Source organism: Eptesicus fuscus, chromosome 16, assembly GCF_027574615.1.
Source record: "Eptesicus fuscus isolate TK198812 chromosome 16, DD_ASM_mEF_20220401, whole genome shotgun sequence".
Lineage (NCBI taxonomy): Eukaryota > Metazoa > Chordata > Mammalia > Chiroptera > Vespertilionidae > Eptesicus > Eptesicus fuscus.
In genome coordinates this window covers 20179094-20206819 of record NC_072488.1, presented here as the reverse complement: position 1 = coordinate 20206819, position 27726 = coordinate 20179094, and the positions used below count along the sequence as shown (strand labels likewise).

The 27726-nt window shown below is 40.8% G+C and overlaps 1 pseudogene; it reads left to right on the top strand.

The window, feature by feature from the left end:
- Positions 1-2016: 2016 nt before the first annotated feature.
- On the top strand, positions 2017-27726 carry LOC103305663 (kelch-like protein 15; annotated as a pseudogene).

Sequence of the window (27726 nt, the reverse complement as noted above, 5' to 3'; positions counted from 1 at the left end):
TGGAGGAAAAAAAATTTATCCATTATTACTCTGTCATTGGCAGGAGGGCAAGTAAAGCTCCAGTACGTACATGTGATCCACCCAAGATCCAGGCCATAGTGAGGCCCAGTGAAATATTACTGCCCCATAGACAAGGGGGCAACGCCAGGCTATTTCTATAAAATTTTTATTCTCATGAAAACAGCCTATGAATTAAACTCTAATTCAAGTCCTAATGCTTGAGATTTATTGAGTGTCTAAATGAATCAGGTGAGGTCCTGTATTAAACACTTTACGTATATTATGTTGTTCTCTTTCTCCATTTGATAGCGATGGAGACTGAGGCTTAGTCTAGGGTCGGCTGGACTGGTCCAGGGCTGAAGAGCTAGCAAGTGCTGGAGACAGGATCTGACAGGACAAAGATGAAGTCTGGCTCCAGCTGCACGTTGGCTCTATACAGTTTCCTGTCCAATCCTATTAAGCTGTCAGGAGGAGTGATTACACACAGGAATGGCAAAGAGGTTATAACGGATGCCAACTCTGATCTATTTGTGGCTGTTTTGATAAAGATTCCAGTGCTCCATCCGGGCTCTGTGAAAACGAACGCTGTGATCATTTAGCAATGTCTGTCATTGGTGGGAAAGGGGCAGGGTGACGATATTCGCTACGCATTTGCCATGCCCAGAATAGTGAATTCTCAGGAGAGTTTCTATCTTTAATACTCGAGTTAGAATTATAAGAAGAAAAATAACATTGACAAACGCTGCCACTCCTGATTTACTTTTTAATGGAAAGACACCCATCTGTGATATAGAACTTAAAAATGGAATACAAGCTGCTAAATTGTTCTGAAGTCTGCAATGGTGCAGGTTAACCTCAAATAACATTTCTTCCATCATTCCATGGTTTTTAAATGATAAAGAAGCAATAACTCAGCAGCAGCCGAGACAAAATGAAGTGATATGCTTTAAATATATATATATGCCTCATAACTGTCAACCCACTGCCAGGAGTTTCATGAGTCAAGCACCCACATGAATCAATCCTGGTCTCCCACTGACCCAGGGAAATACAGGAAAATCACATCTAAATATATCCAATCTCTTCTCATAACTAGACCAGCAATCGCCGCGGTCCCAGCCATCTTCTCTCTCACCAAGTCTCTCATCTGGGTGACTAATATTCCCTACCTGTTCTCATGGCTTCTACCTTTATCCCTGCAGATTTTAGCACAGATGTTAGAATGACTCTTCACAACATAACTCAGATGCTGTCACTCTCACTCCTCTGCTAAATATCATCCCATGACATCCCTATTACTCCAAGTAAAAGCCCAAAGCCCATACAGTGGCCTGTGAGGCTGCCTCTGAGACGCCCTCCTTCCTCCTATGGCGTCTCTCCACTGCCCCCGCCCCTCCACGTCAATCACACTGGCCGTTTGCTATTCTGTAAACATGCGAGGCTGGCTCTGGCTCAGAGCTTTTGTGCTTGGGGTTCCCCCTGTGTCTGGGATGTTCTCCCCCAGGTCATTCCTTCACCCCCTATCTCATCTTTGCTCCGATGTCCTTTACTCAATGAGGATTTTCTATTTAAAACTGCAACTCCTCACCTTCTATCTTATCTTCCCTTCCCTGCCCCCCCTTTTTTTTTAGGTTTTTCTCTGAATCACTTATAATCATCCTACTTTTTGTCTGACTTGCCCCTTCTGTCTGCTCCACTAAACTGTAAACTTCCTGAGGACAGGGACGTTTCCATCTTGTTCTCCGCTTTATACCCAGTGTCTAGAATTGTGGCTGCCACATAGAAGGCACTTCATAAGTGAAGGAATGAGTTAAGCACCCACACTCATACTAGTAAGTTCCGTTTTCTGAAAAACAGAAAAAGAAAGCAAAAGCAAATGTTCCAAACATGTTTTTATAGTGGATCCAGGACTCAGAAAGATGACTAAATGCAACCTATTACTCTATTTCTTGATAAAGATGCCAGTTTCTAAAAGCCTTAGTCCCTAAGACTCCACACTAAAGCTCTCAGGCCGCAATGACCACGAGCGCACATTCTGTCCCATTACTCTACGCGGAGTCTAGGGACATGCGGCATCAGCTGGAACTTGTCGGAAATCAGATCTTGGTTCTCACGTCAGAACTGATGGATCATACTGTGCATTTGAACACCACCACCCTAGGTGGTGTGAAGAATATCCTGTACCAAGAGTTTCCAGCAAAGGGCTCTGAGGTCTTATCAGTGGAAGCATAGCCAGTCTTTGGAAACCCAGATGTTGCTTTTTCCTAGAAAACAGAGGAAAGGAAGAAAGAAAGGGAGGGAGGGAAGGAGGGAGGGAAAGTTGACACCTAGACAACTAAGTCCACATCAGTAACATGTGAAATCGCCTAAGTCAAAAAAATTATTTTTCCTCACTATCCCACGCTGCTGTTAGTTAGCACCCTGCCAGCATGCACCACAATTAGCATGGGCCGTGCACAGGAAAGGTGGGCCTGGGCTCAAGTTGCAGGCCCTTAAATACACCCCGTTTTCTGCTTTGGAGCCCAGATGACTCATGTATTTAGACGGGTAGGAATACAAGCCTTGACTCCCTCAGGGATGTTTTGAGTTTCAGATGGGATCACATTTGTGAAAGTCCTCTGGAAAGATAACAGCGCTGCATAAAATGAGGTATTATTTAAGCATTCGTATTTACTTGCCATTTCCTAACACATGCCTGGTTCATGTTTAGGGAGATGGAGTCACGCCATTTCCCGATTCACATTTGAGAACCAACTGTTGTTTGTTCTTCCGCTAGAAGTTGCAGCAGCTAAGGTAGGACGCCTTCCAGTTACATGGTTTTGCTTCTCATTATTTTGCACAGCACCCACTCAGCAGGTTTTCCCTTGCCACTCACAGAATTGTAAGAAATAACTATCCTTCCTTCCTGAATCCCTAAAACTGTTAGGTCCAAGCTCTCCCCAGAGTTCTCACCCGCTTCCTGTGCTTCCGCCACCAGATCTCTAGTGAATCTTACATCACTTTGAGGAGCAAAATAGCCCTATCATCACCAAGAAGGAAACAGCTGTCACCCATGGATGAACAAGCAAGCTACACCCTGAGGTTGCATATGTCTGTCTATACCTAGGAGCATGTTTCCCTGATCTGAGCACTGTCCACCACCTGTTTCCTGGTAACTGAACTCCTGCCTGTGAGGGTTTACCCACAGTCAGTTCCACGGCCCCCCAGACCCCCGAGGTGTGATCTTTGCCTATAGGTTGCATCATCAGTCAGAGCCAAGGTGCCTGGGCCTAGTCTCTTCTGGGTCACTAGCTCCCAAGACCTAGTACTGAGACCAGCACGCTGGTTGTTCTCATGAAACAGTGCACTCTGCTCTTGCTACGTCCAGGTGCTATTGTTACCTACAGCCCACTGCTGTTCTATAGGCAGATTAACAGTTCCCAAGCTGGGCTCATTTTTTAAAAATACACATATACTTAAGAATAATAAATATACAGAAAATTACATGAGTCATAAGTAGCTCAATCAGTATTCAGAATGAACACATCTGTGTAACGCCCATTCAGATGAAATTAAACATTTCCAGCATCTCATAAGTCCCTCTTCCAGTTATCAAAACCCCTAAGGTAAACACTTGCTCCTCCCAGGCATTATCTACCTCCCCAAAGCAATGATTTCCATAACAGTTGACACTGTAGATTAGTATTGCCTGCTTTTGAACTATGTATATGGAATCATACAATAGGTAGTCTTTTCTGCCTACCTTCTTTACTCAACATGGTGTTTATAAGATTCATCCATGTTGTTGTGTGCCATTTCTTTTTTATTATTACAAAGTATTCCACTGTTGATGGACATTTGATTTCCAGTTTTGCTCTATTACAAAGAGTATTCCAATAAACATCCTTGTGCATATCTTTGGTGAACATGACATAGACATTTCCTATTGAGTATCTAACTAGAACTAAAATAACTGATTGGGGTGTGCATACCTTCATCTTTAGCAGATGTGCAGTTTTCCAGAGGCATTGTGCCAATTTAAGCTTCTATCAACAGTGTGTGAGAATTCCAATTATCCTACATCTTCACAAGCATCTTGTATTATCTATCTTTTTCATTTTAGCCATCCTGCTTACCCTGATTTATGTAACTCCACCTCACCCCCACTGGTGAATGATCATTTCCAGCGCTTTTTCATATGTTTATTGGCATCTTGGGTATTTGTTTCTGTGAGTGCCTGTTCAAGTCTTTTGCCTATTTTTCTATTTATGAATCATTTTCTTATCAACATGTGGGAGTTTTCTGTGTGTTCCAAATATTTGTATTTGTAGTTAATTAAAAAATCTCCCCCTACTCTGTATTTGCCTTTTCACTCTCTAAATAGTGTCTATTGATAAAGAGAAGTTCCTAAATTTAATAGGGTACAGAAATCAAATTCTTCTCTTACGATTAGTGCTTTTTTTGTGTTCTATAAGAAGCCTAGAAATTGACAGTCTCTCTTTGATGGGTGTAAAATTGCTCCCACATTGGCATTTGTTGATATGAAAGTCTCTCAAAATAGTCAATCTTTTTGTCGCTTGAATTACTAATTTCTCAGGTTTTCCTTGAAATTTTTTACTATTCTCAAAGCTTAGCCTAGAGCTGGCCTAGACCTTCAAGTTATTCACATACAGAAAATATACTGTGTTCACATACTACTGATATATACTAGTCATCTTTATGTTTTCCCATAAATGTAGGAGATTTATTGACATTGGCTTGAGAAACTCAATCCCAGAAGATCCCCCAGTGAATGAAACAAAGAATTCATTATCCCTAACCAAAGACATTTAAGAGTAAATGGTTTACACTTCTTCTCCTGAATCAGATATAAATAGCTTAAATCACCCTACTCAGGGAGATAGACAACAAAAATCCAATTAATGCCATTTGTGCCAACCACACCCAAGAACAGATGAAGTCAAGAGAATAAATCTCATTTGGCACATCAGCATTAAGCTGATGAATATTCTAATGAGATCCTCCCCTAAGACCTTCCCTAAACTCCCAGACTTTAAAACCCTCGAGATGAAGGACCCAGCCTGTGCTCTCCCCTCCCTCCTGGGAGCACACCCTTGCCTTTGCCTTCCCCCGCTTCCTCCCCACAGGTGCATTACCTTTGCCTTTCTCTCTCCTAAGTTCCAAGGGCCCATCTTTTGCTTCTACAACTTGTTTCCTGGGCCTACGCAGCACAGCTGGCTCACTTCTTCTACCTCTGTAACTTTCTAAATCAACTTCCTCTCATAATTTGAAGAAAAAAAAATTCTTTAAAATATATCTACCTTATTTAGAAATCAATTTGGTAAATAAAAACAAAAAGTGTTGTGTTTAATTGCATTGCCTTATAAATAAAATAGTTGATTAATATGAGACTGTTAGGATCATTAAACCGCAGAGATCATTTAGGGTCATTTCATTTAATAAAGAAGGTCCTATTCACAACAAAGTCCTGTTATTACATATCTTTTATAGATGAGAAATTTGAAGCACAACTGTAAGAAATTAGATAATACATAAAAGATCATAGCATAGTGCCTGTCACATAATAAGCCATCAATAAATCTTAGCTATTGTTGTTGATACAAGTCCTTCATTTCACAGTTGTAAAAAAAAAAAAAAAATGAGGCCTACAGAGATGAAGCACCTCATCTCTACTCACATGACTTTCTAATTGCAGAATTAAAACTAAACCTTTTACCGTCATATTCTCAGCAAGGGACCCTTTCCATTAAACTACACACTCCCTCAGAATTACCTACCTAATATACTTCCAGAGGCTATGGATTCATAAACATTTAATAATGAGCTGGGGTATGACTTCCTATTTTCATTTTTATCTTTCTACAAGTTATAATACTGTGCTTCTAATGATTTCATCTTTTTTTGTCATGGAAACAACACTATTTTTCAATTAAGATCATTTTCCCCCAAATATGAATGCATCTTCCCCTCCAATATAGCATCTTGAGTGTTTCTTGGGTAACACACTATCCCCAAAATGTGGCAACATACAAGAAGAACCTAAAGCAATTTAGGCTACGATTACTTGAGTGGTTCTTCTGATCTCATTGGACTCGCTCACACATTGGTGTTCAACTACAGATCAGCTACACAGCTCTGCTTCTGGGGGTTGACTGGATAACTGCTGGGGTGCTGGAGGACCTAGCCATGTGTCTCATTAACCCGCAGGCACCCTGGGCTGATTCACATGGTGGCTCCAAGAGAGCAAATGAAGTGTGCGAAAGGAAATCCTTGGGGCCAAGGCTCAGAAACAGCCAACTATTTTTGCTTCATGCTGTTGTCCAAAGCAAGTCACAACTTGTTGGAGGAGGTCATCAAAAGACCTAACTGCGAGTGGGCCCATCAGTGGGACCGGCAAGCAGAGGCCCATCACCCTGTCCATTTTCCTCAGAATGTAGTCAAATATTAAATGATATGGGAAGGTAGCCACAGTAAGGTCCAAAAGATTACATATAATATTATTTTTCTCTATTTGAATGTTTTGGTATAACTATTTTCTAAAGCTATTACTATTAGAATTTTTGCTTTTGCAATCAGAGGGATAAATGCCCTTTGACAATAAATGTGTCAGTCTTTTCACCTGCTGCAAATGTAGCATTTTAAAATGTCACTCTGGATCTACCTTCTGCAATGTGGCATTATCACAGAACTTAAAAATCTCATGTAGAACTGTGAAGCACTGTTTGATCTTAAAGCTCTACAATGAGTCATGAATCTGTGCTTGCCAGTCACTTGCTGTTTTAATACTCCAATAACTGGTATAGGCAGCACAGTTTATTTGGAATAGAAGTCATAAAACGTTAATAGGTCCAGCTTTGCCACGTTCTGCTTAAATGACTTAGAAAATGAAACAACAGAAAAAAAGATGGTGATTTTCTGCATTCGTCAAATGAAGGTATAACTGACTTCAAACTCCTACAGAGAAAAACACTGGCCAGGTCTAATTCAACTTTGTGTCCTCAACCTCAACTAGGGATATGTTATATGTGCTCAATCAACACAGTACTTGCCTATTTCATGGAGGAATTTTGGAGAACCCTGAAAGTTATATGGAATATTCTGATAACTGTACCACCATTCTGCAATCAGGTGTTCTGTAAGGAGGGAAGATAAACCAGACACTTCTAGGTACCATATCATATCCTCTCATACTCACCTATCCCCAGAGCATTTGGCCACTTGTTCCAACCTCATTGGCTGCAGTCGCTACCAATTCCGTGAGAAGTCTGACCAACCTCACATGGACACAACCCAAAAACATCCCCTCCAAGGTTTCCTGTTGATGTGGAAGAGTGCAACTCTATAGAATCCAATTGGAAACCACTCATATGCAACCCAAAAGCGCATAAGAATTAACACATGGGGTGAAATTCTGACCAGTGGATAGTCTTCTCCTTTTCTTTCCAGACTATCCTGAGAAACAGTCATCTATGGACTGGGTATCACTTGATACCAGTTTGGTAGTTCACCATCATGTTAGGTGTTTCTACCTTCCTTGCTCCCCCTTTCCCTCTTTCCTGCTTCCTGGGACTTCAGGTGCTCTCAGGGAGGCCCTACAAGGCAGTGGTTAAGGAAATCCTAGTGGGCAGAAGTTGTGAGCAGTATGGTTTATCATTTATTTTGTACAGAGAGAAAGATGGCCTGAAGTATAGATATACAAGGAATCCTGGGCAATGGTGAATGGATTGGCTGGTTGGCCATGGTCCCAGAAAGAAGAGATTAGAAGACGGGGGAGAAAAAGGTTTGTGAGGGAGATATAATGAGGGACATATGAGCAAGGCAAAAAGTGCGCAAATTTTATGCCCCATGTCCTCTGGAGATCAGTCACCAGAGAAGAGACTCTCAAAACCCAAATGGATAGGAGTGACTTGTCCTGGGGATGTCAGCCAGGCTGTCATCTCAACGGCCTCAAGCTGACACAATGGGGCCATGAACAGAGTGATCATGGGCAGGATTGGAGGCTGTGCAAAGATCCCACAATCTCGGTAGACAACGCCTTTTGAACTTTTGTTCCTTCCACCTCTCACAAAGGGCAAAAGCATTCTATCAATGTGACAATTTACTTTATTAAACAGACAGCTGGAAAGCTATATTGCAAATACTTCGATATTCAATCTATAGGGAGAGAACCTCAAATGTCCCAGTTACTATACAGTGTGCACTGCAAAGCAAGGCGGAATTTCCCCCTGCATTTCCTGCTTCCACAGTCAATTCCAAAGGAATGACTAAAACACAGGAAAACAAGCCTTTGTCCCCCATCGCTGGTGAGTAATGATCACTTCAGTCATGAAGGAGCCTGCTCCGATAAGGAAACGCACTGACAGGAAAATGTGATGTTCCATATTCATGCATCCGCGCTCTTGCAAATGCTTTCTTGGCACCATCATATTGTATGTGATTAATTTTCCACTAGATTTACCAAGGAATAAAAATCCTTCTTTATAAAAGTTTGACTTTTATTTTCTGAGTAACTCCTGTTACCAAATGCTGAAATTATGCCTTAGATTTTAGCAAAGGGGGGAAAAAGTTACCTTCATCAGCTGGACATTTTTCATTGTACATTATCTTTTCAACATAACTACATGCTTTATCACATTTATTTAGCAAATCATTTATTGGACATGCATTATAATATACTGAGTCTTCAGGCCTACTGTAGTCTTCCTCACCTTCCACACAGAAAATACAGAGTAAATCTCAGGATGCCAGTTTTGCAGCCCACGACACATAGGGCAGGCTACCAGAGACCCACAGAGCACAATTCTAAGTGTGGAAGTGGGAGAGCTCTCTAGGAGAATGACAGGCACTGAGCTGGGCTTTTTGTCTGTTCTCAGAACACAGAATTATCCCTCTTTTCTGAATTTGAATTGGGGTCATGAAAAAATGATGAAGAACCAGGAAGAAATCTATATATAATAGGTGTTATGCATATATATCAAGAGGCACTATACTTAGTAGAGTTTTGTAGACAGTAAGGGCTGTAGAACAAAGACAAAACAAAAACAGAACTTCTTCTCACATCTCTCCTAACCCACTCTGCCTTCTCACACACACACACACATAAACCCAAGATTTGATTCATTACTTATAAGATGGGGCCTAAGAATCTGTATTTTTAAAGCTCCCAAATGATATTGATAATCCAGCTAGGGGACCACCTCGCTAAGTGACTTTTAAGTCCCTTCTAGGACTTTGGTTCATAGGAAACGTGACCTGTGCCCTCCAGGAGCTTGACATATAATTAGAAAGTTAAGACAGAACAGGGCAAAATAAGGTATTATATGAGCAACATGAACCATATGAGTATCGTCAATAAAAGTTCTAAGAATGTAAAGGTTCAGAAGCTCACCTCTGAAGGAGGATGGCCCTGATATAAGTCTCTGAGAATTTTTAGAATGTGCAACAGCAGGAGGGACAGAGGCCATTCTTGGAGAGAGACAGGAGAAGAGGACTAGACTGGGCACAGCAGGCCCAGGGACACATGCAGGCCATATAGCTATGAGCAGTGTCAGCTTGGTCTTGACTCAATAACTCTCCCTTCTGGGGAGTCTTCACCAAGGTTTGCCTACTTTAAGATGTCCTGCAGGGAAAAGAAGAGAGCACTGCTGAGTACTCAGCCAACTGCATTGATGTAGTCAGCCTGATATACCTTTCAAGGCCAAACTTAAATCCAGCCTCTTCCCTAAAGCCTTCTCAGACCAACCCAAACTTATCATCTTTTCCTCCTCTAACTCAGCTAACGACAAATAAAAGCACCTAATCCTGAAAAGGTTAGTTGCTTGCCCAATGTCACATAGGTAGAAGAGCCGAGAGAAGTAGACAGCCAATGTCTCCATTACTTCACCTTCTTTTCTTGAAGGGACATGGCATTGGTTCTGAATGTCTAAACCCATGTTCTTTAATTTTCATTATCACCCTCACAATTATGCTAAGTAAAATAAGTCAGACGGAAAGACAAATACCATATGGTTTCACTTATATGTGAAATCTAAAAAATCAAACAAAAAAAACAAAACAGACTCATAGAAAGAGACCAAAGGGATGGTTACCGAAAGGGTTGGGGGATGAGTGAAAAAGGTGAAAAGGAATCTATATATATAAAAGCCTAATATGCAAAGTGTCCTCTCAGGAGTTCAACCAACCAGGAGTTCGATCTCTCGCTATGACATGTGCTGACCACCAGGGGGTGGCGCAGAAAGAAGGAAGGCCCCGACCAGCAGCCCGGGAAGGGAGGCCCCATGCAGCAGCCGGCAGACACTAGGGACCCTACCCATGCATGAATTTCATGCACTGAGCCTCTAGTATAGTCAACAATACTGTTAAGTTCACAGTGACAGGTGATTACTAGAATTAGTGTAGTGATCACATTGTAAGGTATAAAAATGTCAAATCACTATATTGTACATCTGAACCAAATATAGCCAATATAAGATTGTATAACAACTATACTTAAAGTTTTAAATGGGGTGGCATGCTTTATGAGATGAGGAATAGAATTTTAAATAAGCAAAACTATTTCTTTCTCAAAAAAAAAAAAAAAGAACAAACACTCTTATATAGCTTGTCCTAGATACTCACCCACTACAGCCCAAAGGTTGTATAGGAACCTCTATGGGAAGCACAGTGGACAAAGGGCTCAGGAAGGAAGGTTACACACATAGGAAGTCATTCCTAAGCACTGGAAATCACATGGTCAACTCTGAGTTGGACAAATGCACCCCAATCCAGCTCCTTCTCCATAGCCAAGCAGGGGAGACTTGAAAGGGCAAGGACTTTATCTTTCTGTCTATGTAAGCGGCATGAGGACAGCAGCCCCAGGTACCACACAGGGCCAAGTGAGGACAAGCAGGATGACATCTGTGACAAGGACTCAATTCCTTGAGATGTATTAAGTGAGCAATCAACTCCTGTGGTGGTTATGATTGCAGTTTGAAGGAAAGGGAAGGTAATTCACCTTGGAAACTTTCCAGCATGCCTTCAATTTGCAAGTGGAAAAATGAAGCAGGAATTGAGGTAGAAAGGTAAGGCAGAAAGGATGAATCCCCAATGGCACACCGTTCTTTTGATACCTGAGGTACCATCCCCAAAACCCACAGGCACAGAACATCAAACATTCCCTTTAGGACACAGATTGCCAATAACAGCAGACCCAACTACCACCACGTGGTGTCTCCTGTCACATCAGATCGTTTCATCAGATCATTTTCTATATTGTAAATTTAGCGGTAGTCCACATTTCACACAGCATTCCCTAAGACTTGTTAGTCTTTGGTGCCATTCCAATGCCAACACTACCCTCTAGTGGCTGGAACAGGGAGCTGGACTGACAGCTGAATTTGTCTGCTTAGTTTTTCTTACCAGGTTGACAGCAGCACTCTATCAAAAGCAACCTCACAAAATAATTGTATTTCTTTTTACTAAATACTAATCCATTCTATGGTATTGTGGACTGACACGTTAACACAACAGTTATTAGATAGGTTAACTGTTATGCCTATACTTAAGCCTCACTCTGAGTAATATCTAAGTTTATTTTTTAAAATTCAAGATGATTTATGATAGGATTTTGTTTCAATAATAATATTCCTTGTAAATTTGGAATGTGATTTGACTTACCGAAACAATTTCTTTGTCCACAACTCCAGGAATATTCCTATGGTGTAAGATAAGGATATAAATTTTCATTGCCAGATAGACCCGCCTCTCGCCCAAGCCGCAGAACTTTGCACAGGTACTCGCTCCCCCTCAGGGAATTTGGCGCGCGAGCTCACAGGAGAGAATCAGCTCCCTGTTGGGGAAATCTGTCAGTGCGCACAGAGGGCTCCCCTTCGGAGAATTTGGGGGAATTTGGCTTGCGGGTCACAGCTCTCCCTTCAGGGAATCTTAGTGCTTGCACAGAGGGGCTCCGGTAGAGTGCACAGAGCCAGCTCACCTTCAGGAAATCAAGAGTGTGCGCCCTAGCCGGTTTGGCTCAGTAGAGAGAGCACACACAGGTCGCAGCTCCACTTCAGGGAATTTGGCACGCCGGACACAGCTGCCTGGGATCCCTGACTCACAGCGCATTCACACTAAGAGCCAGCGACCCCAATTGTTGGTGCATGCACACATAGGGACCCTGAGTCTCAACGAGAAACCGCACAAGGCAACAGAGACTCTGACACTCTAGTCTTGGTGCAGACACAGGGAAACTCTGACTCCTGGCACATGCTAAGGATCTCATTTTCGGCACATACCAACAGTGTGGTGCAGACAGGGCCCCTGAATCTAAGTGTGCACACGAGACCACACGGATCACTGGGGACACTGACCCTGAGCAAGTCTGGTTCCCACCAACCAAAGGCAGCCACACGTCCTAGTGTCAGAGCACTTCAGTGAAACTCGGGTGGAGCGAAGTCCCCACAGCACACGGCCCAGGTCCACGCAAACGGAAGCTTGAGCTTTCTGGTGATAGCCAGAATGGGGAAACGAAATAACTCACAGAGGAAAGAAAATGTGGAGTCGCCAAGAAAGGAAATCAGTGAAACTGAAGCTTGCAACATGACCGAAAAGGAGTTTAGAGTAATGGTCGTGGAATTTATACATCAGATGGATGAGAAAATAAACAACTTATGCAAGAATCAGGAGGAAATGAAAAGTGATATAGCTACAATCAAAAACACCATGGAAAGTTTCAACAGTAGACTACAAGAAGCAGAGGACCGAATTAGTGAGTTAGAAGATCAGGTACAGAAACAAGCTCAATCTCAACAGCAATTGGAGAAAAAAATTAAAAAGCAGGAGGAAAGCCTAAGGGAGCTTCGGGACAACATGAAACGAAGTAACATGCGTATAATAGGGCTGCCAGAAGGACAAGAAGAGCAGCAGGGATTAGAAAATCTATTTGAAGAAATAATGACAGAAAACTTCCCGGATTTGGGAAAGATAAAAGTTATGCAAGTACAGAGAGTCCCAAGCAGGATCAACCCCAAAAGACCCACACCAAGACATGTCATAATTTCAATGGCAAATATAAATGATAAAGAGAGAATCTTAAAGGCGGCAAGAGAGAGACAGAGAGTTACCTACAAAGGAACACCCATCAGATTGTCAAATGATTACTCAACAGAAACACAACAAGCTAGAAGTGAATGGACGGAGGTATACAAAGTGTTGCAAAGCAAAGGACTGAATCCAAGAATACTATATTCAGCAAGACTATCAATCAAAATTGAAGGGGAAATCAGGAGCTTTGCAGATAAAAAAAGGCTTAAGGAGTTTATCACCACCAAACCAGCAATGCAAGAATTGCTAAAGGGAATACTGTAAAAAGAAGAAATAAACAGGTAAGAAGGAATATAGACACAAAAATAGATATGACCACAAACAAATACCTTTCAGTAATATCTTTAAATGTAAATGGACTAAATGCTCCAATCAAAAGATATCGAGTAGCTGAATGGATAAAAAAACACGACCCATATATATGCTGTCTACAAGAGACCCACCTCAGAACAAGAGACTCACACAGATTGAAAGTGAAGGGATGGAAAAATATCTTTCAGGCAAATGGAAATGAAAAAAAAGCTGGGGTAGCAATACTTATATCTGACAAAATAGACCTCAAAGTAAATGCCATAACAAGAGATAAAGAAGGCCACTTCATAATACTAAAGGGAGAAATCCAACAAGAAGAAATAATTCTGGTAAACATATACGCTCCCAATATAGGAGCACCCAAATACATAAAAAAACTCCTGGAAGATTTCAAGGGAGAGATTAATAGCAATACAATCATAGTAGGAGACTTTAATACCCCACTATCACCACTGGACAAATCCTCTAAACAAAAAATCAGCAAAGAAACAGCAATCCTAAATGAATCACTAGACCAGATGGAATTAATTGACATCTTTAGAACATTTCACCCCAAAGCCACAGAATATACATTCTTCTCAAGTGCACATGGGTCATTTTCAAAGATAGACCATATGCTGGGTCACAGGCAAAGTCTCTTCAAATTCAAGAAGATAGAAATTATATCAAGCGTCTTCTCAGATCACAGTGGCATAAAACTGGAAATCAACTACAATAAATACAATCCAAAGAAATCAAACACTTGGAGACTAAACAGCATGCTATTAAACCATGACTGGGTCACCAGAGAGATCAAGGAAGAAATAAAAAACATCATGGCAACAAATGACAATGAAAACACAACAATCCAAAATCTATGGGACACAGTGAAAGCAGTCTTGAGAGGGAAGTTCATAGCTCTACAAGCCTATTGCAAAAAACAAGAATCAATGGTAATAAATTACTTAACCATACAACTCAAAGAGCTAGAAAAAGAGCAGCAAGAAAAGCCCAGTGTAACCAGAAGGAAGGAAATAACAAAGATCAGAGCGGAGATAAATGACATAGAGACCAAAGAAACAATACAAAAGATCAACAAAACCAAGAGCTGGTTCTTTGAAAGGATAAACAAGATTGATGGACCTCTAGCCAGGCTCACCAAGAAGCAAAGAGAGAGGACCCAAATAAACAAAATCAGAAATGAAAGAGGTGAAATAACAACAGACCCCGCTGAGATACAAAGGATTGTTACAAAATACTACGAACAACTCTATTCCAACAAACTGGACAACCTGGAGGAAATGGACATATTCCTAGAAAAATATAACCTTCCAAAAATCAATCAAGAAGAATCTAAAGAGCTCAATAGGCCAATAACTATGGACGAAATTGAAGCAGTCATCAAGAAGCTTCCGGCAAACAAAAGCCCGGGGCCTGATGGCTTCACAGGAGAGTTTTACCAAACATTCAAGGAAGAACTAATACCTATCCTCCTCAGACTATTCCAAAAAATTCAAGAGGAAGGAACACTTCCAAGCTCCTTCTATGAAGCCAGCATCACCCTAATACCAAAACCAGATAAAGACAACACAATGAAAGAGAATTACAGACCAATATCCCTCATGAACATAGATGCCAAAATCCTCAACAAAATTCTAGCAAATCGGCTCCAGCAGTACATCAGAAAGATCATACACCATGACCAAGTAGGATTTATCCCAGGAATGCAAGGATGGTATAATATCCGCAAATCAATAAACGTGATACATCACATAAACAAATTGAGAGATAAAAATCACATAGTCATATCAATTGATGCAGAAAAAGCATTTGACAAAATCCAACACCCTTTCTTGATAAAAACTCTCAACAAGGTGGGAATAGAAGGCTCATACCTCAACATAATAAAAGCTATATATGATAAACCCACAGCAAACATCATACTCAATGGACAAAAACTAAAAACATTTCACCTAAGAACAGGAACAAGACAGGGATGCCCACTCTCACCACTCCTGTTTGACATAGTACTGGAAGTATTAGCCATTGCAATTAGACAAGAAGAAGAAATAAAAGGCATCCAAATTGGAAAAGAACAAGTAAAGCTGTCTTTATATGCAGACGACATGATATTGTACATAAAAAATCCGAAAGACTCCGTCAAAAAACTAATAGACTTAATAAATGAATTTGGCAATGTAGCAGGATACAAAATTAACGCCAAGAAATCTATGGCCTTTCTATACACCAATAGTGAACTTACAGACAGAGAGACTAAAAAGGCAATTCCATTTACCATCGCACCAAAAAAATTAAGATACCTAGGAATAAACTTAACTAAGGAGGTAAAAGACCTATACTCGGAAAACTACAGGACACTGAAAAAAGAGATAGAGGAAGACGTAAACAGATGGAAGAACATACCATGTTCATGGATTGGTAGAATCAACATCATTAAAATGTCCATACTACCCAAAGCAATCTATAGATTCAATGCACTCCCCATTAAAATACCAATGGCATATTTCACCGACCTTGAAAGAACTCTCCAAAAATTCATCTGGAATAAAAAAAGACCCCGAATAGCCACAGCAATCCTGAGAAAGAAGAATAAAGTAGGAGGGATCTCAATACCAGATTTCAAGCTGTATTACAAAGCCACTGTTCTCAAAACAGCCTGGTACTGGCACAAGAACAGACATATAGATCAGTGGAACAGAATAGAGAATCCAGATATTGACCCAAACCACTATGCTCAATTAATATTTGACAAAGGAGGCATGAACATACAATGGAGTCAAGACAGTCTCTTCAATAAATGGTGTTGGGAAAATTGGACAGATACATGCAAAAAAATGAAGCTTGATCACCAACTTACGCCATACACAAAAATAAACTCAAAATGGATACAGGACTTAAACATAAGACGGGAAACCATAAAAATACTAGAGCAATCCACAGGCAGCAAAATCTCAGACATATGCCAAAAGAAATTCTTCACTGACACTGCCCCTAGGGCAATGGAAGCTAAAGAGAAAATTAACAAATGGGACTACATCAAAATAAAAAGCTTTTTCACAGCAAAAGAAACCATTAACAAAACAACAAGAAGGCCTACTGCATGGGAGAACATATTTGCAAATGGCATCACTGATAAAGGTTTGATCTCCAACATCTACATGCAGCTTATACAACTTAATAAAAGGAAGATAAATGATCCAATAAAGAAATGGGCAACAGACCTAAATAGAAGCTTTTCAAAAGAAGACAGAAGGAAGGCCAAGAGACACATGAAAACATGCTCAACGTCACTAATTATCCGAGAGATGCAAATCAAAACAACAATGCGGTACCATCTCACACCTGTCAGAATGGCTATCATCAACAAATCAACGAACGACAAGTGTTGGCGAGGATGCGAAGAAAAAGGAACCCTCATGCACTGCTGGTGGGAATGCAGACTGGTGCAGCCACTGTGGAGAACAGTATGGAGCTTCCTCAAAAAACTGAAAATGGAACTCCCATTTGACCCAGTAATCCCACTCCTGGGAATATATCCGAAGAAACTAGAAACACCAATCAGTAAGGATATATGCACCCCTATGTTCATAGCAGCACAATTCACCATAGCTAAGATTTGGAAACAGCCTAGGTGCCCGTCAGCAGATGACTGGATCAGAAAACTGTGGTACATCTACACAATGGAATACTATGCTGCCATAAAAAATAAGGAATTCTCATCATTTGCAGCAACCTGGATGGAATTGGAGAACATTATGTTAAGTGAAATAAGTCAGTCAATGAAAGAAAAATACCACATGATCTCACTCATTTATGGGTAATAAAGAACATTATAAACTTGAACAAAAAGATAGATACAGAGACAGTAAAGCATCAAACAGACTGTCAAATTACAGGGGGAAAGTTAGGGAGAGGTGGGGGAGATAAGAGATCAATCAAAGGACTTGTATGCATGCATATAAGCATAACCAATGGATGCAAAACTCTGGGGGGTGAGGGCATATATGGGAGGGGGGTGGGAGGAGGTAATGGTAAAATATGTACACATATAATACCTTAATAAAAAAAATAAAAAATAAATAAATAAAAAATAAAAATAAAAATAAAAATAATATAAATTTTCATTGCCATTTAAAGATGAAAAGATAATGCTGCCTCTCCTCAGTGGGCAAGAATATTGAATTGAGTAGAGTAAAGGAACAGGTTTTGGAGGATCTCAGATGCAAGTTTAGATCCAGCCCTGCTACTGGTTAAGGATCCTGGTTAAAGTCACTCAGTTTGAGGATGGCTTGGTTACCTCATCTATGAAAATGGGAATAAAAATAATGCCCGTCTCACAAACATAGTGGGGAAACATGGATGTGCAATTCCTGGCATGTAGTAGGTACTCAATAAGTTATATTATTACTAGTAGGTATAAGCTTGTACTAGGTTACAGATGCCCAAGAAACCCAAACACCAGGTGAAATGTCATTTGGAAGAACTACGAAAAATAGAAGACAAGTGCAGCCTTTCCTTTGCAATTTAATTACCAAGATAAGATCATAGAATCATTAACTCCAGCTGCTGTATCTTTTACGAATTCTTTGAAATAACATTCACCGTATGCTAACCACTGGATGGAATGGTTCATTTAATCCTATAAGTACCCTCTACAAGGAAATGAGAGACGGAAGGCCAAGATCACACAGCTTATATGTGGTCCAACGGGCACTTGAATGCAGGCACCTAAACTCCAGCTGCACCCTGCTGACACTATGCTGTGCCACTGCCTAAGCCCAGCCGTGTGCAGGGGCACGCCGACTAGGGAGTTATGACTAGGGATTGATGCCTTCACTGACGGGTTACTCTTAAGACTGAAGCTCAGGCTGGCCAGATTTTAGAGGACAGAGAAATGAGTTATTGCCCAAGAGTCAAAATATTCCCAATTAAAAACTCTTCCTACCCACTCACATTTCCTTTGCTTGACATGCATGAACCAGAAAAGTGAATGAGCAAAATGTCCACATTTGTTCAGTGCTTTACAGTATGTGGTTTCTTCAAACTGCTGAAGACTATTTTCGTCCTCACAATGAGGACCCGGAAAAACATTATCCCCCATTGAAGGTTAAGTGGATCACCCAAGATTACATATCTAGGAAATGGCAGAGCTATGACCCTAAACCCCATTGTTTGCTGCCAGGCCTGTTCTTCCTCTAGAACAGTGGTTCTCAACCTTCCTAATGCCGCGACCCTTTAATACAGTTCCTCATGTTGTGGTGACCCCCAACCATAAAACTATTTTCATTGCTACTTCATAACTGTAATTTTGCTACTGTTATGAATCGTAATGTAAATATCTGTGTTTTCCAATGGTCTTAGGCGACCCCTGTGAAAGGGGTCGCGACCCACAGGTTGAGAACTGCTGTCAGGTGTCGCCTAAGACCATCGGAAAACACAGATATTTACATTACGATTCATAACAGTAGCAAAATTACAGTTATGAAATAGCAACGAAAATAGTTTTATGGTTGGGGGTCACCACAACATGAGGAACTGTATTAAAGGGTCACAGCATTAGGAAGGTTGAGAACCACTGTTCTAGAAGGTCTCTAGATAAGGTCTCTAAGTGGGAGATCTCAAAGCCTACTTTTCAACAGTACCTCCGATTCAAAATCCAGCCTTCCTTAGGGGGACAGGGGAAACCAGTTTGAGACTGATCAGGCCAGAGTCCCATATTCTCAAGAAGCCACTACTGCTGTTGCCTGTTCCTAGGTTGGCTATGGCTCTGCCAAGCCAGCGAAGAGATGAGAACAAGGGTAGACTGTCAATCCTCCTATTGATCTGTAAATCTATCGGCGCCAATAGACACATCCTCACTGGTGACTTTCTGGGTCAGTAGCTTCAGGTGCATGTGGAGGACACATTACATTTTGCCTTAACAACCAGCGGACAATGGAATTGGTTCTGTGTATTGATATTTTGAAAACTTCCAATATAATCTGAAGATGCAGAGGCTGTTCCCAAAATTGCCAAATAAGACTTCCAGTGGCTCATTATATCCTCAGGCCCACATCTGTATTTGCTAGCTATACAATACTGTATCTATTATATCCCAATACCTCATCTTTAGAATATATTTTAGGTGTTAAGCTAGAACGGCCCAATCCCTTGAAATCACTATCCTCCACCCAAAAGGAAAAAAAACAAAACAAAAAAACCTACCCACTGTTCATGTTTATAATCCTCACTCACAATGAAACACTACTGATTGTTTTTATTGAAGCAGGAAAAAAAACCCTCCAAAAATAAAATTGGCTGCCTATCCCCTGCTATGCATGATGTCTTGTGGAGGGACAGGAATCTTTAGTGGCTTAAAGTCACCCTCAAGCATATGGGATAACCAAGACTAAGCTTTCCAAAGTTGTCAGGCAAATTATCTTGTCCCCTACTAAAAGAAAAACAAGTCCCTACAGATATGTGCAGCTGCAAACAATTACTCATCTCCATTAAGCACTCACTTAAAAGGCTAATTCCAAAGACCTTGCTGCCTACACCTGTGTGAAGCAAGTAAACAAGTATTAAGAGGAAAGGACAGCATCTACATTTTTTAAAAAAACAACAACAAAAAAATACACCTGTCTATAAAACCATGTAAGTGGTCATTTGCACATACCAATATTAACTAATCAAGGCATCAATAACAGTTCTCATTTCTAAGTGGCCTGGGTTACTCCCAAAATAAATATTTTATTCCTTCTGTTGCTAAATATTGTCAATCTCCTATAGGAATACAAGTCCCATACTACATTTTTTTAAATGGTGTCAAATTAATGATTTGAAAGAGACTTTAGGGACCAATAGTAGCCTCCTACTTCCACCGAGGGACAGAAGAATGCATGCTTAAGATTTCATGAAGCAACCAAATATCGGTACAGAACATGAAAGCGTTATGAAATACTACCACTACCAGGCGTGACCTAAGTTCCAGACAGTGTGCTGGGAACATTTCATAGGTTGTTTTGATTTTCACCACAAAATATGATGCTATTAGTAACATTTTTGAAGTTTAGGGAAGTGATTTGTCTATCATCACACAACTTTAAGTGGCCAAACAGGCAGTGAAATCATCTTACTCCCAAGAGAGCCTTAACCACTTCCTGGTCTATTTCAGGAGCTGAGCATGTAGCAGAGTCGCTAAGTTGGCTGCAAGCTGGAATCACCTTAAGAGCTGGAGATTGTTTTTTGAATGTAATATCTGGATTCAACCCTCAAGGAATTTAATAGCTTTCAAGTGTGCCCTGTACTTTGAGATTTTTCCTAAAACTTCACAGGTAGCTCGCATGGGCAGCCAAGCCTGTGAACCACTGGTGTAATAGGACCAGGAAGCCTTCTGCACCTCTTTTCTCTTCCTCTTGGGTGCTAGAAATGGGAGCAGTTTAGCATAGGACTTAAAAGGGATCAATTCAGGGGACATTTGGATCCAATCTGAGGTGTCACTTGCTAGTTTTATAATTTGGGCCAAATTAACCTCTCCAAACTTTAGTTGTCTCACCTGTAAAATGGAAACTCCAAGACCATTCAGGATGATTATGTTAAACTAGAGGCCCGGTGCACAAATTCGTGCAGGGGTCGGGCCAGCTGGAGGGAGGGGCTGCGTGCAGTTGGCCAGCCAGCCCCGCCCCTGGTCAAACTCCCGGTTGAGGGGACAATTTGCAAATTAGCCTTTTATTATATAGGATAATAGAAGAGGTTAGCAGGGTGCCTGACAGGCAGGAAGTTTGCTGAAAACGTCACTATTATTTGTCCTGTTATCATCATCTTTGAAATATTGCATCTTACTGGTTTTAGTGATTTCATTAAATATAAATATGAAATGAAGCATAAAATAACATCAGTAATGGTGATGACTATTCTGGAGTCACCCATTAGTTTGTGAAATAGATTCACGTATCTCCTCATTTAATAGACACCACATCGCTGGGATATGTTGCTCCATATTATAAGTGAAAATGAAGTTCAGGAATACCAAGTATCTTTCCTAATTCACACAGTTTTCAAGTGGCAGAACCAGAATGTGAATTGACCAACAATATAGTTCAGGTTCAAGTCAAGTAACACTCCAGACAAACACAAGACTGCTATTTTTTCCAAAACAGAGCAAAAGGCATATGAGTTTTTCTTCAAAGCAGACTCCTCACTCTAAACAATTTCAGAAGTGAGCTTTTGAACTACCCTTGGAGCTAGTTTTTTCAATACACGAGAAACTCGCTCTCGTCTAGTTGTTCCTTGTTTTGTGCACTAGAAAGTATTACCCAGTTTGACCAGCCACTCGATTCACTGTGCTTACTTTAAAATAATATTTCTCTGGGTACAAATTTGATTTCAGGGAACGGACAATAGAGAGTTTCCATCAATGAGCATTTCAACAGGATTTGCCCCAGATTGTGCAGGTAATTTCAGAAAATGAATTTTGAAGATGATGAAACTGTAACAGCATCCTATAAAAAATGACTGAAAAAGGTTGAACCTCTTTGGATGTACAAGGTATAATTTGTTTTAAATTCAAATTTCCTCATTGTATTGCAGCAACTTAGAAATAGCTCTAGATACACACAAGAAGGCACAAGGAAGACCTCCGAAAATTTCCAGTGGCTTGGATCATTACTGGGGGGGAAATCAAATGTTTTTACTTTGGATCCCATTCAATTCAAAGGCCCCCAAATCTTTTCCTCAATTGGGAGTAATTTTCCCCCCGATGTACACAGATGAAGTCACCTGACTTTATTTTTCTTTGACTTTATAGAAATGGCCTCTATAAGGATACTTTGGAGGTTTACTGATTCTCACAATAATTTCTTTCTTTATATTTTAATAGTTCTTCCTAAAGATATATAACTACAGCATACTCAGTATCAATCCTATAATCTTTATGAAGTTAAAAAGTGTCCTAATAAAAAACAGCTTGAAAACTAATCTCAGAAAATTGGCCCTAGAGAAATATGTATGAAATACATGAAAAAGAAAAATTAAAAACCAATATTGGCAGCAAATGGAAATTAGGTTCAAAGGCTGAAAAAGCTATTAAGTCATCGCCATGAATGAAACAAGTTAAAGCAGAATTGGGTAGATAGGGTAAGGGGTGGAAGGAGGAGGAATAGTGGAGCTAGCTGAAACAACCAAAAATGTGTTTTGCAGGAAACAGGATGGCAGAAAAACAGGGTGGATAGCAGAAAAACAGGGTGTTTTGAAACAAGGATGCTTTTCTTGCAAGTGAAAGAAAACAATGTTGCATAAAGGCCAGGAACCAATCAGAGAGCAGCACAGATAGACAAAGAGCAGGCTTTTTAGCAGATATAAGGGGAAGAGCAGAATGCATCCCGGACAACCCATTTGAATCTCCTCCCTGAGCAGGGAGCCTGTGTTTGTTTGCAATAAACTCCTGCATCGATTGAACGCCTCTGGTCTGCGGCCTCATAATTCGATTCCATGAGACAAGACCCCAGGAAAAATGCCTGCTCACCAGTTCCAGCATCAGTGAACATGCTCTTTCCCAGGCTTGTTGCTAGCAGTTGCTTCAAAGACACAAGAAAGGATGCTAGAGGTGATCCAGTCCAATTCCCCAGCCCTTCCCTAAGTGAAACAAACTAAGGCGAAGAGATTAAAATGCTTGCCGACAGGCTCTTAAGGAGCAGAATGGGAAACTAGTATTGAAGAAACTTGTCTTCTGACTCTGTCATTGACCCATGACAATGTTTGAATTGCTTTAGACATTAGGAGTAGAGAATAGCTGAACTCTTTTAGGTTTAAAGGATTTTAAAAATAGGATCCTAATTAGGTATAAGGATGAGGGGCAAAAAAAATACTAAATTAGAGTCCAAGAAAAGTTAGACTGTTGAAATGAAACCTATAGAGTCCAGGGGCTAGAAAAATCAATGGGTTTGATTGCAAACGGTTTATAAAGACACTTGGAGATCAACTAACCTTTACTTACTTTACAAATAAGGAATCAACATGCACAGGAAATGACATAAGTAAAAAAATAACTATTAATAGTTAGCATACATTGACTTGTGCTCTGGGTCGAACACTTTCCTAAGTCACTGATGTGCACATTCTCATTTTTATCACAACAGCCTCAGCAAATAGGTTCTATTCGCATTTGTGTTTGTAAAATGAGGAAACTGAACAAGAGTGTCAGTGAAATAGGGTGGGAGACGGCCTTCTGTCTAAATTGGCCCCCAATGATCGCTGCCTTCTGGTATTCCCTCTTACTAATGACTGAGCTCTAACAAAAGTGATTCTGATTCGGTGACACAACACTAACTTCTGCCTTGCTGCACTCTCCAGTTCTTAAAGCTTGCTCGTTCCAGTGAAGCCAGATGCCATGGCACGTGCTGCCCCACAGAGAGTCCCACATGGCATGAAACTGAAGGTGGCTTCCAGCCAAGAGCCAGCAATAAATTGAGGCCCTAAACCCAACAGCTTGCAGGCAACTGCGTCCTACTAAGAACCACGAGAGTGAGCTTAGGAGCTGATCTACCTTCAGTTGTGTCTTGAGATGAGCACACCCCAGGCCAACACTGACTGCAGCTGGTGAGAGCCTCTCAGACCGAGGATCCAGCCAAGCTGCACCAGGACTCCTGACTCATGCAAACTGTGGAACAACAAGTACTGTTTTAAGCCACTAAGGTTTGGATAATTTGTTATGCAGCAATTGATAAATAATTCATCTAGTAAATTGAAATCTCAGCATTTAAGCTCAAGGGTATCTGACATCAAACTCTACTTTCTTACCTTACACAAGGATAGCCTTTGGCAGATCATAGGCATGATACTGTAGGTTAATTTTACATCTTCATTAATTTGTCATTTTTTGAATAGCCTTCTGGAATGAGTGAAGTTCAAGAACTGAGGTTCCACTGTAATCCTGAAGTAATCACTCGGGTGGCCAAGAGTGCTCGATGGGCCTGGAACTGCTGTGACATCAAGAAACAGTCCTACCTCATACAGTATTCTGGACCCAGCAGAGACGCTAGTGTCACGGACAGAGGGAGGGACAGAATCTTCCATGTCCCCTGCAGGAAACATGTGTCAGTGAAATAGGGTGGGAGACAGTGAAATAGGGTGGGAGACAGCCTCTGTCTAAATTGGCCCCCAGTGATTACTGTCTATATTAACTGAGCCTCTTACTGGGTGTCAGGAACTCTCCTAGATTGTATGATATGAAGATGAAGACAACAAGGTTTCTGAACTTATCCAGTTCATGTTCTATTAGGGAAGAAAGACATGCAAGTAAAATAAACATTTGATTTTGAGTGGTAATTTTGAAATTATAGATATTTGTTTTCATGACTACATATGCAGTTCTGGCCTTTCCAGATTTTATGTAGACATCCACTGAATGTCTTTCTGCTTTATTAGTTGCTTGTTATTTTTATTTTTGTTTTTTTCAGTACAGGAATTAACCCTAATTTACACACACACAATGTTATTTAGCATAAAAACAATTATTTATTCCTATCTTTTCACTCAACCTAAGCACACTGATATTTTAAATAATGCTTCCTGAAGTTAATACAAAGTAGATAAAAGATGGGGTATTACAAAAGACACCTATGGGGAAAGCGAAGAAAGAATGTGAGATATTGAGAAGCGAAATACAAAATAGAAAATAAGGGCATTTTTAGGGGGGAAAGCTAACGGTGATATTAAAATTGACAGAAAAGAGCCGATAGGGTCTTCTTTCCCAGGACTGGTTCTGAGGGGGAGGCAGCAGGCGTGCACACCCCCTCCCCATTGCATGAGGGTCAGGGAAGGGTCCCTTCTTAGATGTTCGAGGAGCCTGCTGAGTGCTGTCCACACCCAACCACGCACTCTCCTGCTGCAGACTGCCTGCCCAACACTAGAGGTTGGATGAACCCCAAAGGTGTTTCATGCAGGGGACATGGGAGAGTCTGTCCCTGCCTCCATCCGTGACACCAGCATCTCTGCTGGGTGCCGAGTATTGTGTGAGGTAGGACTGTTTCTTGACATCACAGCAGTTCCAGGCCCATCGAGCACTCTTGGCCACCAGAGTGATTACTTTCAGAATTACAGTGGAACCCCAGTTCTTGAACTTAACTCATTCCAGAAGGCTATTTAAGAAATGATTTGTAAGAAAACCAAATCATTTTACATTAGAAATAATGTAAATTGAATTAATCCATTCCAGACCCACAAATGATTTCCTGTTTTAACCATATCTAATGTACTGTTTAATCTATAAATAAACACTTCTTTACTTAAATTTATCGAACCACTGTCTACTAGCCTTAAATGAATCACTTGTTCCAGGGGAGTCTTTCAGGAGGTCATCATGCAGCATCTTCACTTTTTCACATACCATTGCCTCCAAAATGCTGTCTAACTGCCTTTAGTTTATCCAAAACAATTTTTCTGCCTCTCCCATTTCCTGTGATTGGTGTTTCATGAGCACTTTCATACCCTTAGCACCATCAGCACTCATGATGGCCTATGTTTGAAAATTGGGCTAATTGTCAATTTGCCAGCAACAAAAGCATAAAAACCACTAAAATATCCACAACACAATTTCCTGAGATATTAATAGCACACAGTTTAGTGTCACACATTCTCTTTTTTGTTTGTTGCCTGAGAGATGCTTTTGTCATGCTGAGGTATCTGCATGAAAGAGTTGTTGGGTCAACTTGGTCCAGAACCAAACTGTTCAAGGTAGGAGACATTTGAGAACCAAGGTTTGACTGTATGTTTACTGCAGACATGAGTGAGATCAGGACAAAATTCATCTAAAAGGTCTGCTACTGGTTTCCGCCACGTCCTTCAGTTTGCACACTAAGGAACTACAGAACTGAGTGTGAATACTGTTTGTGAGATTCTTCAGACTGACACGTATGTTCAATTTATAGGTGTGGAGAAGTTCTGCTTCTCTTTCCTATTAGCAAAAACTTGCTTAGAAAATTGTGCAGAAATCCTGAAACTCTTAGATGATTTCTGGGTCAACATGGAGGGAGTCAGGGAGAAGCTGGAATCCATTCTGCTAGATGACTTTGTGCCACTCATGTCCAGGCCTGACTCCCCGTCTTGTGAATTTTGAGAAGCTCGTATCTTATTTGGACAACGTTCATCTGAGCAGGTTCCCAGAGCTTACGCTGTACAAGGCTATGCGGTCTTGGCTGCGGCATGATAGATGCTGGGGACATACCAATACCATTATTCAGAACATCAGTGACCCCATCCGGTGTTTTTTGAGAAGGTTAAGACATCAGAACTTTATACTCTTGACAGCTGTGCTATGAAGTTGACAAAGCATTGAATTATTTTCAAAATGTTCACCAGCAGCCTTTGTTGGACATGAAATCAATCCACATCCACTCTGCCAAACCCCAAACATCAGTATTTGAGGAATGATTAGACATAGCATGCTTAAGAGTAAAATATTTATCTTAAAGAAACCAAGAGTCTTATGGGAACCAGAAGGCCCCCAAGTACCTCTGTGCCTGGACTGCCTTGCCGTTATCAATAACTTCACGTTCTTATTAGGCAAGAAAGAACTGGGCCCAGATGGCAAATTCCATGCTATTTCCCAAGTGTTCAGGTAGGACCTGAGAAAATTCATGGCTCCAGATGGCAGACATGCCTGTACCATGTTCAGAACTTGCAGTTGGTGTTACTGGGAAGTTTATTTATGCTGTAGCAGGCAGGACCAGAGATGAGACATCACCAATGATAAATGGGCATTTTTTGGGCCTTATCCCATTAATCAATATGGACATGAGAGGACAGTGCTCAATAATAAGTTGTATATCACCAGTGGAATCACATCATTGTCCACCTTCAAACAAGTGTGGGTTTTTGGCCCCAGTAAAGAAGGGACCATAGAACAACGGACCAGAATAACTGGAGTTGTTACCAACTGCTGGGAGAGTAAAAAAAAAATGAATTACGTAAGATGCTTTCAGAAGATGGTTTCTTACAATGGTCAGCTTTACATCTTCGGTGGTGTCTGTGTGATCTCCAGGTCCTCTTTTTGAATCTCAGGGGTGCCCTTCTGCAGAAGTGTACAAGCCAGAGACTAGTCAGTGGACCATCTTGGCATCCATGCCAATTGGTAGAAGTGGCCACGGTGTATCTGTGCTGGACAAACAGATAACGGTTCTTGGAGGCCTTTGCTACAATTGTCGTTACAGCAATTCCATTCTTACTTTTGATCCGAAGGAAAACAATTGGAAGGAAGTAGAGTACCCATGGATGCCCTGCAAGCTGGGTGGTTTACAAGTGTGCAACCTGCCTTTTCCAGAATATATACTGGACGAGGTCAGATGCTGCAACGAATGA